The sequence below is a fragment of the Ascaphus truei genome, unplaced genomic scaffold (genome assembly GCF_040206685.1).
Source record: "Ascaphus truei isolate aAscTru1 unplaced genomic scaffold, aAscTru1.hap1 HAP1_SCAFFOLD_120, whole genome shotgun sequence".
Taxonomy (NCBI): domain Eukaryota; kingdom Metazoa; phylum Chordata; class Amphibia; order Anura; family Ascaphidae; genus Ascaphus; species Ascaphus truei.
In genome coordinates, this window is record NW_027454070.1 from 1,050,093 (window position 1) to 1,066,081 (window position 15,989).

Below are 15,989 nucleotides of genomic sequence, written 5' to 3' on the forward strand. Positions count from 1 at the left end.
GTCGTCCCCGTCCCCCCAGTATACGGCCAGAACCATGGACCCGGTACTTGTGGTTCGGACTGTCTCCAACCAGCCATAATGTTGTGAGAGTGAAATTATGTCTAAGTCCAGCTTTGGTATATTAGAAGCAACTCTGAAACTTAACCTAAGCGTTTTTCGAAGCTACTTTTTGGCTAACTTCTTATAGGAAGGTCTAGGAGCTCTGAAAATGAACGTGCGCGTCTTTCACTCTTCCCGAGGGACTTAGAAGAAATTTGTGATATTTTTTATTAAAATGGTGTATAAGGGTATATATATAAATATATTTTATGCACTGTATATGAGCTGGCGATTTCTAATTCTGTGGTTCAGAGAGGGGGTAACCAGGCTCACTAATAAAGGTCAAGCCACTTGGCTGCCAGAATGCCCTGCTTCAGCACAGACCAGAAAGGCATTGTGATAAGCGTATCCCCGGTATAGTCAGGGGTTAATGGGAGTCGTCCCCGTCCCCCCAGTATACGGCCAGAACCATGGACCCGGTACTTGTGGTTCGGACTCTCTCCAACCAGCCATAATGTTGTGAGAGTGAAATTATGTCTAAGTCCAGCTTTGGTACATTAGAAGCAACTCTGAAACTTAACCTAAGCGTTTTTCGAAGCTACTTTTTGGCTTTCTTATAGGAAGGTCTAGGAGCTCTGAAAATGAACGTGCGCGTCTTTCACTCTTCCCGAGGGACTTAGAAGAATTTTTTGATATTTTTTATTAAATGGTGTATAAGGGTATATATATAAATATATTTTATGCACTGTATATGAGCTGGCGATTTCTAAGTCTGTGGTTCCGAGAGGGGGTAACCAGGCTCACTAATAAAGGTCAAGCCACTTGGCTGCCAGAATGCCCTGCTTCAGCACAGACCAGAAAGGCATTGTGATAAGCGTATCCCCGGTATAGTCAGGGGTTAATGGGAGTCGTCCCCGTCCCCCAGTATACGGAACCATGGACCCGGTACTTGTGGTTCGGACTGTCTCCAACCAGCCATAATGTTGTGAGAGTGAAATTATGTCTAAGTCCAGCTTTGGTACATTAGAAGCAACTCTGAAACTTAACCTAAGCGTTTTTCGAAGCTACTTTTTGGCTAACTTCTTATAGGAAGGTCTAGGAGCTCTGAAAATGAACGTGCGCGTCTTCCACTCTTCCGGAGGGACTTAGAAGAAATTTGTGATATTTTTTATTAAAATGGTGTATAAGGGTATATATATAAATATATTTTATGCACTGTATATGAGCTGGCGATTTCTAAGTCTGTGGTTCCGAGAGGGGGTAACCAGGCTCACTAATAAAGGTCAAGCCACTTGGCTGCCAGAATGCCCTGCTCAGCACAGACCAGAAAGGCATTGTGATAAGCGTATCCCCGGTATAGTCAGGGGTTAATGGGAGTCGTCCCCGTCCCCCCAGTATACGGCCAGAACCATGGACCCGGTACTTGTGGTTCGGACTCTCTCCAACCAGCCATAATGTTGTGAGAGTGAAATTATGTCTAAGTCCAGCTTTGGTACATTAGAAGCAACTCTGAAACTTAACCTAAGCGTTTTTCGAAGCTACTTTTTGGCTAACTTCTTATAGGAAGGTCTAGGAGCTCTGAAAATGAACGTGCGCGTCTTTCACTCTTCCCGAGGGACTTAGAAGAAATTTGTGATATTTTTTATTAAAATGGTGTATAAGGGTATATATATAAATATATTTTATGCACTGTATATGAGCTGGCGATTTCTAAGTCTGTGGTTCCGAGAGGGGGTAACCAGGCTCACTAATAAAGGTCAAGCCACTTGGCTGCCAGAATGCCCTGCTTCAGCACAGACCAGAAAGGCATTGTGATAAGCGTATCCCCAGTATAGTCAGGGGTTAATGGGAGTCGTCCCCGTCCCCCCAGTATACGGCCAGAACCATGGACCCGGTACTTGTGGTTCGGACTGTCTCCAACCAGCCATAATGTTGTGAGAGTGAAATTATGTCTAAGTCCAGCTTTGGTACATTAGAAGCAACTCTGAAACTTAACCTAAGCGTTTTTCGAAGCTACTTTTTGGCTAACTTCTTATAGGAAGGTCTAGGAGCTCTGAAAATGAACGTGCGCGTCTTTCACTCTTCCCGAGGGACTTAGAAGAATTTTGTGATATTTTTTATTAAATGGTGTATAAGGGTATATATATAAATATATTTTATGCACTGTATATGAGCTGGCGATTTCTAAGTCTGTGGTTCCGAGAGGGGGTAACCAGGCTCACTAATAAAGGTCAAGCCACTTGGCTGCCAGAATGCCCTGCTTCAGCACAGACCAGAAAGGCATTGTGATAAGCATATCCCCGGTATAGTCAGGGGTTAATGGGAGTCGTCCCCGTCCCCCCAGTATACGGCCAGAACCATGGACCCGGTACTTGTGGTTCGGACTCTCTCCAACCAGCCATAATGTTGTGAGAGTGAAATTATGTCTAAGTCCAGCTTTGGTACATTAGAAGCAACTCTGAAACTTAACCTAAGCGTTTTTCGAAACTACTTTTTGGCTAACTTCTTATAGGAAGGTGTAGGAGATCTGAAAATGAACGTGCGCGTCTTTCACTCTTCCCGAGGGACTTAGAAGAATTTTGTGATATTTTTTATTAAAATGGTGTATAAGGGTATATATATAAATATTTTTTATGCACTGTATATGAGCTGGCGATTTCTAAGTCTGTGGTTCCGAGAGGGGGTAACCAGGCTCACTAATAAAGGTCAAGCCACTTGGCTGCCAGAATGCCCTGCTTCAGCACAGACCAGAAAGGCATTGTGATAAGCGTATCCCCGGTATAGTCAGGGGTTAATGGGAGTCGTCCCCGTCCCCCCAGTATACGGAACCATGGACCCGGTACTTGTGGTTCGGACTGTCTCCAACCAGCCATAATGTTGTGAGAGTGAAATTATGTCTAAGTCCAGCTTTGGTACATTAGAAGCAACTCTGAAACTTAACCTAAGCGTTTTTCGAAGCTACTTTTTGGCTAACTTCTTATAGGAAGGTCTAGGAGCTCTGAAAATGAACGTGCGCGTCTTCCACTCTTCCGGAGGGACTTAGAAGAAATTTGTGATATTTTTTATTAAAATGGTGTATAAGGGTATATATATAAATATATTTTATGCACTGTATATGAGCTGGCGATTTCTAAGTCTGTGGTTCCGAGAGGGGGTAACCAGGCTCACTAATAAAGGTCAAGCCACTTGGCTGCCAGAATGCCCTGCTTCAGCACAGACCAGAAAGGCATTGTGATAAGCGTATCCCCGGTATAGTCAGGGGTTAATGGGAGTCGTCCCCGTCCCCCCAGTATACGGCCAGAACCATGGACCCGGTACTTGTGGTTCGGACTGTCTCCAACCAGCCATAATGTTGTGAGAGTGAAATTATGTCTAAGTCCAGCTTTGGTACATTAGAAGCAACTCTGAAACTTAACCTAAGCGTTTTTCGAAGCTACTTTTTGGCTAACTTCTTATAGGAAGGTCTAGGAGCTCTGAAAATGAACGTGCGCGTCTTCCACTCTTCCGGAGGGACTTAGAAGAAATTTGTGATATTTTTTATTAAAATGGTGTATAAGGGTATATATATAAATATATTTTATGCACTGTATATGAGCTGGCGATTTCTAAGTCTGTGGTTCCGAGAGGGGGTAACCAGGCTCACTAATAAAGGTCAAGCCACTTGGCTGCCAGAATGCCCTGCTTCAGCACAGACCAGAAAGGCATTGTGATAAGCATATCCCCGGTATAGTCAGGGGTTAATGGGAGTCGTCCCCGTCCCCCCAGTATACGGCCAGAACCATGGACCCGGTACTTGTGGTTCGGACTCTCTCCAACCAGCCATAATGTTGTGAGAGTGAAATTATGTCTAAGTCCAGCTTTGGTACATTAGAAGCAACTCTGAAACTTAACCTAAGCGTTTTTCGAAACTACTTTTTGGCTAACTTCTTATAGGAAGGTGTAGGAGATCTGAAAATGAACGTGCGCGTCTTTCACTCTTCCCGAGGGACTTAGAAGAATTTTGTGATATTTTTTATTAAAATGGTGTATAAGGGTATATATATATAAATATTTTTTATGCACTGTATATGAGCTGGCGATTTCTAAGTCTGTGGTTCCGAGAGGGGGTAACCAGGCTCACTAATAAAGGTCAAGCCACTTGGCTGCCAGAATGCCCTGCTTCAGCACAGACCAGAAAGGCATTGTGATAAGCGTATCCCCGGTATAGTCAGGGGTTAATGGGAGTCGTCCCCGTCCCCCAGTATACGGAACCATGGACCCGGTACTTGTGGTTCGGACTGTCTCCAACCAGCCATAATGTTGTGAGAGTGAAATTATGTCTAAGTCCAGCTTTGGTACATTAGAAGCAACTCTGAAACTTAACCTAAGCGTTTTTCGAAGCTACTTTTTGGCTAACTTCTTATAGGAAGGTCTAGGAGCTCTGAAAATGAACGTGCGCGTCTTCCACTCTTCCGGAGGGACTTAGAAGAAATTTGTGATATTTTTTATTAAAATGGTGTATAAGGGTATATATATAAATATATTTTATGCACTGTATATGAGCTGGCGATTTCTAAGTCTGTGGTTCCGAGAGGGGGTAACCAGGCTCACTAATAAAGGTCAAGCCACTTGGCTGCCAGAATGCCCTGCTTCAGCACAGACCAGAAAGGCATTGTGATAAGCGTATCCCCGGTATAGTCAGGGGTTAATGGGAGTCGTCCCCGTCCCCCCAGTATACGGCCAGAACCATGGACCCGGTACTTGTGGTTCGGACTGTCTCCAACCAGCCATAATGTTGTGAGAGTGAAATTATGTCTAAGTCCAGCTTTGGTACATTAGAAGCAACTCTGAAACTTAACCTAAGCGTTTTTCGAAGCTACTTTTTGGCTAACTTCTTATAGGAAGGTCTAGGAGCTCTGAAAATGAACGTGCGCGTCTTTCACTCTTCCCGAGGGACTTAGAAGAATTTTGTGATATTTTTTATTAAATGGTGTATAAGGGTATATATATAAATATATTTTATGCACTGTATATGAGCTGGCGATTTCTAAGTCTGTGGTTCCGAGAGGGGGTAACCAGGCTCACTAATAAAGGTCAAGCCACTTGGCTGCCAGAATGCCCTGCTTCAGCACAGACCAGAAAGGCATTGTGATAAGCATATCCCCGGTATAGTCAGGGGTTAATGGGAGTCGTCCCCGTCCCCCCAGTATACGGCCAGAACCATGGACCCGGTACTTGTGGTTCGGACTCTCTCCAACCAGCCATAATGTTGTGAGAGTGAAATTATGTCTAAGTCCAGCTTTGGTACATTAGAAGCAACTCTGAAACTTAACCTAAGCGTTTTTCGAAACTACTTTTTGGCTAACTTCTTATAGGAAGGTGTAGGAGATCTGAAAATGAACGTGCGCGTCTTTCACTCTTCCCGAGGGACTTAGAAGAATTTTGTGATATTTTTTATTAAAATGGTGTATAAGGGTATATATATAAATATTTTTTATGCACTGTATATGAGCTGGCGATTTCTAAGTCTGTGGTTCCGAGAGGGGGTAACCAGGCTCACTAATAAAGGTCAAGCCACTTGGCTGCCAGAATGCCCTGCTTCAGCACAGACCAGAAAGGCATTGTGATAAGCGTATCCCCGGTATAGTCAGGGGTTAATGGGAGTCGTCCCCGTCCCCCCAGTATACGGCCAGAACCATGGACCCGGTACTTGTGGTTCGGACTGTCTCCAACCAGCCATAATGTTGTGAGAGTGAAATTATGTCTAAGTCCAGCTTTGGTACATTAGAAGCAACTCTGAAACTTAACCTAAGCGTTTTTCGAAGCTACTTTTTGGCTAACTTCTTATAGGAAGGTCTAGGAGCTCTGAAAATGAACGTGCGCGTCTTTCACTCTTCCCGAGGGACTTAGAAGAATTTTGTGATATTTTTTATTAAAATGGTGTATAAGGGTATATATATAAATATATTTTATGCACTGTATATGAGCTGGCGATTTCTAAGTCTGTGGTTCCGAGAGGGGGTAACCAGGCTCACTAATAAAGGTCAAGCCACTTGGCTGCCAGAATGCCGTGCTTCAGCACAGACCAGAAAGGCATTGTGATAAGCGTATCCCCGGTATAGTCAGGGGTTAATGGGAGTCGTCCCCGTCCCCCCAGTATACGGCCAGAACCATGGACCCGGTACTTGTGGTTCGGACTGTCTCCAACCAGCCATAATGTTGTGAGAGTGAAATTATGTCTAAGTCCAGCTTTGGTACATTAGAAGCAACTCTGAAACTTAACCTAAGCGTTTTTCGAAGCTACTTTTTGGCTAACTTCTTATAGGAAGGTCTAGGAGCTCTGAAAATGAACGTGCGCGTCTTTCACTCTTCCCGAGGGACTTAGAAGAATTTTGTGATATTTTTTATTAAATGGTGTATAAGGGTATATATATAAATATATTTTATGCACTGTATATGAGCTGGCGATTTCTAAGTCTGTGGTTCCGAGAGGGGGTAACCAGGCTCACTAATAAAGGTCAAGCCACTTGGCTGCCAGAATGCCCTGCTTCAGCACAGACCAGAAAGGCATTGTGATAAGCATATCCCCGGTATAGTCAGGGGTTAATGGGAGTCGTCCCCGTCCCCCCAGTATACGGCCAGAACCATGGACCCGGTACTTGTGGTTCGGACTGTCTCCAACCAGCCATAATGTTGTGAGAGTGAAATTATGTCTAAGTCCAGCTTTGGTACATTAGAAGCAACTCTGAAACTTAACCTAAGCGTTTTTCGAAACTACTTTTTGGCTAACTTCTTATAGGAAGGTGTAGGAGATCTGAAAATGAACGTGCGCGTCTTTCACTCTTCCCGAGGGACTTAGAAGAATTTTGTGATATTTTTTATTAAAATGGTGTATAAGGGTATATATATAAATATTTTTTATGCACTGTATATGAGCTGGCGATTTCTAAGTCTGTGGTTCCGAGAGGGGGTAACCAGGCTCACTAATAAAGGTCAAGCCACTTGGCTGCCAGAATGCCCTGCTTCAGCACAGACCAGAAAGGCATTGTGATAAGCGTATCCCCGGTATAGTCAGGGGTTAATGGGAGTCGTCCCCGTCCCCCCAGTATACGGCCAGAACCATGGACCCGGTACTTGTGGTTCGGACTGTCTCCAACCAGCCATAATGTTGTGAGAGTGAAATTATGTCTAAGTCCAGCTTTGGTACATTAGAAGCAACTCTGAAACTTAACCTAAGCGTTTTTCGAAGCTACTTTTTGGCTAACTTCTTATAGGAAGGTCTAGGAGCTCTGAAAATGAACGTGCGCGTCTTTCACTCTTCCCGAGGGACTTAGAAGAATTTTGTGATATTTTTTATTAAAATGGTGTATAAGGGTATATATATAAATATATTTTATGCACTGTATATGAGCTGGCGATTTCTAAGTCTGTGGTTCCGAGAGGGGGTAACCAGGCTCACTAATAAAGGTCAAGCCACTTGGCTGCCAGAATGCCGTGCTTCAGCACAGACCAGAAAGGCATTGTGATAAGCGTATCCCCGGTATAGTCAGGGGTTAATGGGAGTCGTCCCCGTCCCCCCAGTATACGGAACCATGGACCCGGTACTTGTGGTTCGGACTGTCTCCAACCAGCCATAATGTTGTGAGAGTGAAATTATGTCTAAGTCCAGCTTTGGTACATTAGACGCAACTCTGAAACTTAACCTAAGCGTTTTTCGAAGCTACTTTTTGGCTAACTTCTTATAGGAAGGTCTAGGAGCTCTGAAAATGAACGTGCGCGTCTTCCACTCTTCCGGAGGGACTTAGAAGAAATTTGTGATATTTTTTATTAAAATGGTGTATAAGGGTATATATATAAATATATTTTATGCACTGTATATGAGCTGGCGATTTCTAAGTCTGTGGTTCCGAGAGGGGGTAACCAGGCTCACTAATAAAGGTCAAGCCACTTGGCTGCCAGAATGCCCTGCTTCAGCACAGACCAGAAAGGCATTGTGATAAGCGTATCCCCGGTATAGTCAGGGGTTAATGGGAGTCGTCCCCGTCCCCCCAGTATACGGCCAGAACCATGGACCCGGTACTTGTGGTTCGGACTGTCTCCAACCAGCCATAATGTTGTGAGAGTGAAATTATGTCTAAGTCCAGCTTTGGTACATTAGAAGCAACTCTGAAACTTAACCTAAGCGTTTTTCGAAGCTACTTTTTGGCTAACTTCTTATAGGAAGGTCTAGGAGCTCTGAAAATGAACGTGCGCGTCTTTCACTCTTCCCGAGGGACTTAGAAGAATTTTGTGATATTTTTTATTAAATGGTGTATAAGGGTATATATATAAATATATTTTATGCACTGTATATGAGCTGGCGATTTCTAAGTCTGTGGTTCCGAGAGGGGGTAACCAGGCTCACTAATAAAGGTCAAGCCACTTGGCTGCCAGAATGCCCTGCTTCAGCACAGACCAGAAAGGCATTGTGATAAGCATATCCCCGGTATAGTCAGGGGTTAATGGGAGTCGTCCCCGTCCCCCCAGTATACGGCCAGAACCATGGACCCGGTACTTGTGGTTCGGACTCTCTCCAACCAGCCATAATGTTGTGAGAGTGAAATTATGTCTAAGTCCAGCTTTGGTACATTAGAAGCAACTCTGAAACTTAACCTAAGCGTTTTTCGAAGCTACTTTTTGGCTAACTTCTTATAGGAAGGTCTAGGAGCTCTGAAAATGAACGTGCGCGTCTTTCACTCTTCCCGAGGGACTTAGAAGAATTTTGTGATATTTTTTATTAAAATGGTGTATAAGGGTATATATATAAATATATTTTATGCACTGTATATGAGCTGGCGATTTCTAAGTCTGTGGTTCCGAGAGGGGGTAACCAGGCTCACTAATAAAGGTCAAGCCACTTGGCTGCCAGAATGCCGTGCTTCAGCACAGACCAGAAAGGCATTGTGATAAGCGTATCCCCGGTATAGTCAGGGGTTAATGGGAGTCGTCCCCGTCCCCCCAGTATACGGAACCATGGACCCGGTACTTGTGGTTCGGACTGTCTCCAACCAGCCATAATGTTGTGAGAGTGAAATTATGTCTAAGTCCAGCTTTGGTACATTAGACGCAACTCTGAAACTTAACCTAAGCGTTTTTCGAAGCTACTTTTTGGCTAACTTCTTATAGGAAGGTCTAGGAGCTCTGAAAATGAACGTGCGCGTCTTCCACTCTTCCGGAGGGACTTAGAAGAAATTTGTGATATTTTTTATTAAAATGGTGTATAAGGGTATATATATAAATATATTTTATGCACTGTATATGAGCTGGCGATTTCTAAGTCTGTGGTTCCGAGAGGGGGTAACCAGGCTCACTAATAAAGGTCAAGCCACTTGGCTGCCAGAATGCCCTGCTTCAGCACAGACCAGAAAGGCATTGTGATAAGCGTATCCCCGGTATAGTCAGGGGTTAATGGGAGTCGTCCCCGTCCCCCCAGTATACGGCCAGAACCATGGACCCGGTACTTGTGGTTCGGACTGTCTCCAACCAGCCATAATGTTGTGAGAGTGAAATTATGTCTAAGTCCAGCTTTGGTACATTAGAAGCAACTCTGAAACTTAACCTAAGCGTTTTTCGAAGCTACTTTTTGGCTAACTTCTTATAGGAAGGTCTAGGAGCTCTGAAAATGAACGTGCGCGTCTTTCACTCTTCCCGAGGGACTTAGAAGAATTTTGTGATATTTTTTATTAAATGGTGTATAAGGGTATATATATAAATATATTTTATGCACTGTATATGAGCTGGCGATTTCTAAGTCTGTGGTTCCGAGAGGGGGTAACCAGGCTCACTAATAAAGGTCAAGCCACTTGGCTGCCAGAATGCCCTGCTTCAGCACAGACCAGAAAGGCATTGTGATAAGCATATCCCCGGTATAGTCAGGGGTTAATGGGAGTCGTCCCCGTCCCCCCAGTATACGGCCAGAACCATGGACCCGGTACTTGTGGTTCGGACTCTCTCCAACCAGCCATAATGTTGTGAGAGTGAAATTATGTCTAAGTCCAGCTTTGGTACATTAGAAGCAACTCTGAAACTTAACCTAAGCGTTTTTCGAAACTACTTTTTGGCTAACTTCTTATAGGAAGGTGTAGGAGATCTGAAAATGAACGTGCGCGTCTTTCACTCTTCCCGAGGGACTTAGAAGAATTTTGTGATATTTTTTATTAAAATGGTGTATAAGGGTATATATATAAATATTTTTTATGCACTGTATATGAGCTGGCGATTTCTAAGTCTGTGGTTCCGAGAGGGGGTAACCAGGCTCACTAATAAAGGTCAAGCCACTTGGCTGCCAGAATGCCCTGCTTCAGCACAGACCAGAAAGGCATTGTGATAAGCGTATCCCCGGTATAGTCAGGGGTTAATGGGAGTCGTCCCCGTCCCCCCAGTATACGGCCAGAACCATGGACCCGGTACTTGTGGTTCGGACTGTCTCCAACCAGCCATAATGTTGTGAGAGTGAAATTATGTCTAAGTCCAGCTTTGGTACATTAGAAGCAACTCTGAAACTTAACCTAAGCGTTTTTCGAAGCTACTTTTTGGCTAACTTCTTATAGGAAGGTCTAGGAGCTCTGAAAATGAACGTGCGCGTCTTTCACTCTTCCCGAGGGACTTAGAAGAATTTTGTGATATTTTTTATTAAAATGGTGTATAAGGGTATATATATAAATATATTTTATGCACTGTATATGAGCTGGCGATTTCTAAGTCTGTGGTTCCGAGAGGGGGTAACCAGGCTCACTAATAAAGGTCAAGCCACTTGGCTGCCAGAATGCCGTGCTTCAGCACAGACCAGAAAGGCATTGTGATAAGCGTATCCCCGGTATAGTCAGGGGTTAATGGGAGTCGTCCCCGTCCCCCCAGTATACGGAACCATGGACCCGGTACTTGTGGTTCGGACTGTCTCCAACCAGCCATAATGTTGTGAGAGTGAAATTATGTCTAAGTCCAGCTTTGGTACATTAGAAGCAACTCTGAAACTTAACCTAAGCGTTTTTCGAAGCTACTTTTTGGCTAACTTCTTATAGGAAGGTCTAGGAGCTCTGAAAATGAACGTGCGCGTCTTCCACTCTTCCGGAGGGACTTAGAAGAAATTTGTGATATTTTTTATTAAAATGGTGTATAAGGGTATATATATAAATATATTTTATGCACTGTATATGAGCTGGCGATTTCTAAGTCTGTGGTTCCGAGAGGGGGTAACCAGGCTCACTAATAAAGGTCAAGCCACTTGGCTGCCAGAATGCCCTGCTTCAGCACAGACCAGAAAGGCATTGTGATAAGCGTATCCCCGGTATAGTCAGGGGTTAATGGGAGTCGTCCCCGTCCCCCCAGTATACGGCCAGAACCATGGACCCGGTACTTGTGGTTCGGACTGTCTCCAACCAGCCATAATGTTGTGAGAGTGAAATTATGTCTAAGTCCAGCTTTGGTACATTAGAAGCAACTCTGAAACTTAACCTAAGCGTTTTTCGAAGCTACTTTTTGGCTAACTTCTTATAGGAAGGTCTAGGAGCTCTGAAAATGAACGTGCGCGTCTTTCACTCTTCCCGAGGGACTTAGAAGAATTTTGTGATATTTTTTATTAAATGGTGTATAAGGGTATATATATAAATATATTTTATGCACTGTATATGAGCTGGCGATTTCTAAGTCTGTGGTTCCGAGAGGGGGTAACCAGGCTCACTAATAAAGGTCAAGCCACTTGGCTGCCAGAATGCCCTGCTTCAGCACAGACCAGAAAGGCATTGTGATAAGCGTATCCCCGGTATAGTCAGGGGTTAATGGGAGTCGTCCCCGTCCCCCCAGTATACGGCCAGAACCATGGACCCGGTACTTGTGGTTCGGACTCTCTCCAACCAGCCATAATGTTGTGAGAGTGAAATTATGTCTAAGTCCAGCTTTGGTACATTAGAAGCAACTCTGAAACTTAACCTAAGCGTTTTTCGAAACTACTTTTTGGCTAACTTCTTATAGGAAGGTGTAGGAGATCTGAAAATGAACGTGCGCGTCTTTCACTCTTCCCGAGGGACTTAGAAGAATTTTGTGATATTTTTTATTAAAATGGTGTATAAGGGTATATATATAAATATTTTTTATGCACTGTATATGAGCTGGCGATTTCTAAGTCTGTGGTTCCGAGAGGGGGTAACCAGGCTCACTAATAAAGGTCAAGCCACTTGGCTGCCAGAATGCCCTGCTTCAGCACAGACCAGAAAGGCATTGTGATAAGCGTATCCCCGGTATAGTCAGGGGTTAATGGGAGTCGTCCCCGTCCCCCCAGTATACGGCCAGAACCATGGACCCGGTACTTGTGGTTCGGACTGTCTCCAACCAGCCATAATGTTGTGAGAGTGAAATTATGTCTAAGTCCAGCTTTGGTACATTAGAAGCAACTCTGAAACTTAACCTAAGCGTTTTTCGAAGCTACTTTTTGGCTAACTTCTTATAGGAAGGTCTAGGAGCTCTGAAAATGAACGTGCGCGTCTTTCACTCTTCCCGAGGGACTTAGAAGAATTTTGTGATATTTTTTATTAAATGGTGTATAAGGGTATATATATAAATATATTTTATGCACTGTATATGAGCTGGCGATTTCTAAGTCTGTGGTTCCGAGAGGGGGTAACCAGGCTCACTAATAAAGGTCAAGCCACTTGGCTGCCAGAATGCCCTGCTTCAGCACAGACCAGAAAGGCATTGTGATAAGCATATCCCCGGTATAGTCAGGGGTTAATGGGAGTCGTCCCCGTCCCCCCAGTATACGGCCAGAACCATGGACCCGGTACTTGTGGTTCGGACTCTCTCCAACCAGCCATAATGTTGTGAGAGTGAAATTATGTCTAAGTCCAGCTTTGGTACATTAGAAGCAACTCTGAAACTTAACCTAAGCGTTTTTCGAAACTACTTTTTGGCTAACTTCTTATAGGAAGGTGTAGGAGATCTGAAAATGAACGTGCGCGTCTTTCACTCTTCCCGAGGGACTTAGAAGAATTTTGTGATATTTTTTATTAAAATGGTGTATAAGGGTATATATATAAATATTTTTTATGCACTGTATATGAGCTGGCGATTTCTAAGTCTGTGGTTCCGAGAGGGGGTAACCAGGCTCACTAATAAAGGTCAAGCCACTTGGCTGCCAGAATGCCCTGCTTCAGCACAGACCAGAAAGGCATTGTGATAAGCGTATCCCCGGTATAGTCAGGGGTTAATGGGAGTCGTCCCCGTCCCCCCAGTATACGGCCAGAACCATGGACCCGGTACTTGTGGTTCGGACTGTCTCCAACCAGCCATAATGTTGTGAGAGTGAAATTATGTCTAAGTCCAGCTTTGGTACATTAGAAGCAACTCTGAAACTTAACCTAAGCGTTTTTCGAAGCTACTTTTTGGCTAACTTCTTATAGGAAGGTCTAGGAGCTCTGAAAATGAACGTGCGCGTCTTTCACTCTTCCCGAGGGACTTAGAAGAATTTTGTGATATTTTTTATTAAAATGGTGTATAAGGGTATATATATAAATATATTTTATGCACTGTATATGAGCTGGCGATTTCTAAGTCTGTGGTTCCGAGAGGGGGTAACCAGGCTCACTAATAAAGGTCAAGCCACTTGGCTGCCAGAATGCCGTGCTTCAGCACAGACCAGAAAGGCATTGTGATAAGCGTATCCCCGGTATAGTCAGGGGTTAATGGGAGTCGTCCCCGTCCCCCCAGTATACGGAACCATGGACCCGGTACTTGTGGTTCGGACTGTCTCCAACCAGCCATAATGTTGTGAGAGTGAAATTATGTCTAAGTCCAGCTTTGGTACATTAGAAGCAACTCTGAAACTTAACCTAAGCGTTTTTCGAAGCTACTTTTTGGCTAACTTCTTATAGGAAGGTCTAGGAGCTCTGAAAATGAACGTGCGCGTCTTCCACTCTTCCGGAGGGACTTAGAAGAAATTTGTGATATTTTTTATTAAAATGGTGTATAAGGGTATATATATAAATATATTTTATGCACTGTATATGAGCTGGCGATTTCTAAGTCTGTGGTTCCGAGAGGGGGTAACCAGGCTCACTAATAAAGGTCAAGCCACTTGGCTGCCAGAATGCCCTGCTTCAGCACAGACCAGAAAGGCATTGTGATAAGCATATCCCCGGTATAGTCAGGGGTTAATGGGAGTCGTCCCCGTCCCCCCAGTATACGGCCAGAACCATGGACCCGGTACTTGTGGTTCGGACTCTCTCCAACCAGCCATAATGTTGTGAGAGTGAAATTATGTCTAAGTCCAGCTTTGGTACATTAGAAGCAACTCTGAAACTTAACCTAAGCGTTTTTCGAAACTACTTTTTGGCTAACTTCTTATAGGAAGGTGTAGGAGATCTGAAAATGAACGTGCGCGTCTTTCACTCTTCCCGAGGGACTTAGAAGAATTTTGTGATATTTTTTATTAAAATGGTGTATAAGGGTATATATATAAATATTTTTTATGCACTGTATATGAGCTGGCGATTTCTAAGTCTGTGGTTCCGAGAGGGGGTAACCAGGCTCACTAATAAAGGTCAAGCCACTTGGCTGCCAGAATGCCCTGCTTCAGCACAGACCAGAAAGGCATTGTGATAAGCGTATCCCCGGTATAGTCAGGGGTTAATGGGAGTCGTCCCCGTCCCCCCAGTATACGGCCAGAACCATGGACCCGGTACTTGTGGTTCGGACTGTCTCCAACCAGCCATAATGTTGTGAGAGTGAAATTATGTCTAAGTCCAGCTTTGGTACATTAGAAGCAACTCTGAAACTTAACCTAAGCGTTTTTCGAAGCTACTTTTTGGCTAACTTCTTATAGGAAGGTCTAGGAGCTCTGAAAATGAACGTGCGCGTCTTTCACTCTTCCCGAGGGACTTAGAAGAATTTTGTGATATTTTTTATTAAAATGGTGTATAAGGGTATATATATAAATATATTTTATGCACTGTATATGAGCTGGCGATTTCTAAGTCTGTGGTTCCGAGAGGGGGTAACCAGGCTCACTAATAAAGGTCAAGCCACTTGGCTGCCAGAATGCCGTGCTTCAGCACAGACCAGAAAGGCATTGTGATAAGCGTATCCCCGGTATAGTCAGGGGTTAATGGGAGTCGTCCCCGTCCCCCCAGTATACGGGGGGACGGGGACGACTCCCATTAACCCCTGACTATACCGGGGATACGCTTATCACAATGCCTTTCTGGTCTGTGCTGAAGCAGGGCATTCTGGCAGCCAAGTGGCTTGACCTTTATTAGTGAGCCTGGTTACCCCCTCTCGGAACCACAGACTTAGAAATCGCCAGCTCATATACAGTGCATAAAAAATATTTATATATATATACCCTTATACACCATTTTAATAAAAAATATCACAAAATTCTTCTAAGTCCCTCGGGAAGAGTGAAAGACGCGCACGTTCATTTTCAGATCTCCTACACCTTCCTATAAGAAGTTAGCCAAAAAGTAGTTTCGAAAAACGCTTAGGTTAAGTTTCAGAGTTGCTTCTAATGTACCAAAGCTGGACTTAGACATAATTTCACTCTCACAACATTATGGCTGGTTGGAGAGAGTCCGAACCACAAGTACCGGGTCCATGGTTCTGGCCGTATACTGGGGGGACGGGGACGACTCCCATTAACCCCTGACTATACCGGGGATACGCTTATCACAATGCCTTTCTGGTCTGTGCTGAAGCAGGGCATTCTGGCAGCCAAGTGGCTTGACCTTTATTAGTGAGCCTGGTTACCCCCTCTCGGAACCACAGACTTAGAAATCGCCAGCTCATATACAGTGCATAAAATATATTTATATATATACCCTTATACACCATTTAATAAAAAATATCACAAAATTCTTCTAAGTCCCTCGGGAAGAGTGAAAGACGCGCACGTTCATTTTCAGAGGTCCTAGACCTTCCTATAAGAAGTTAGCCAAAAAGTA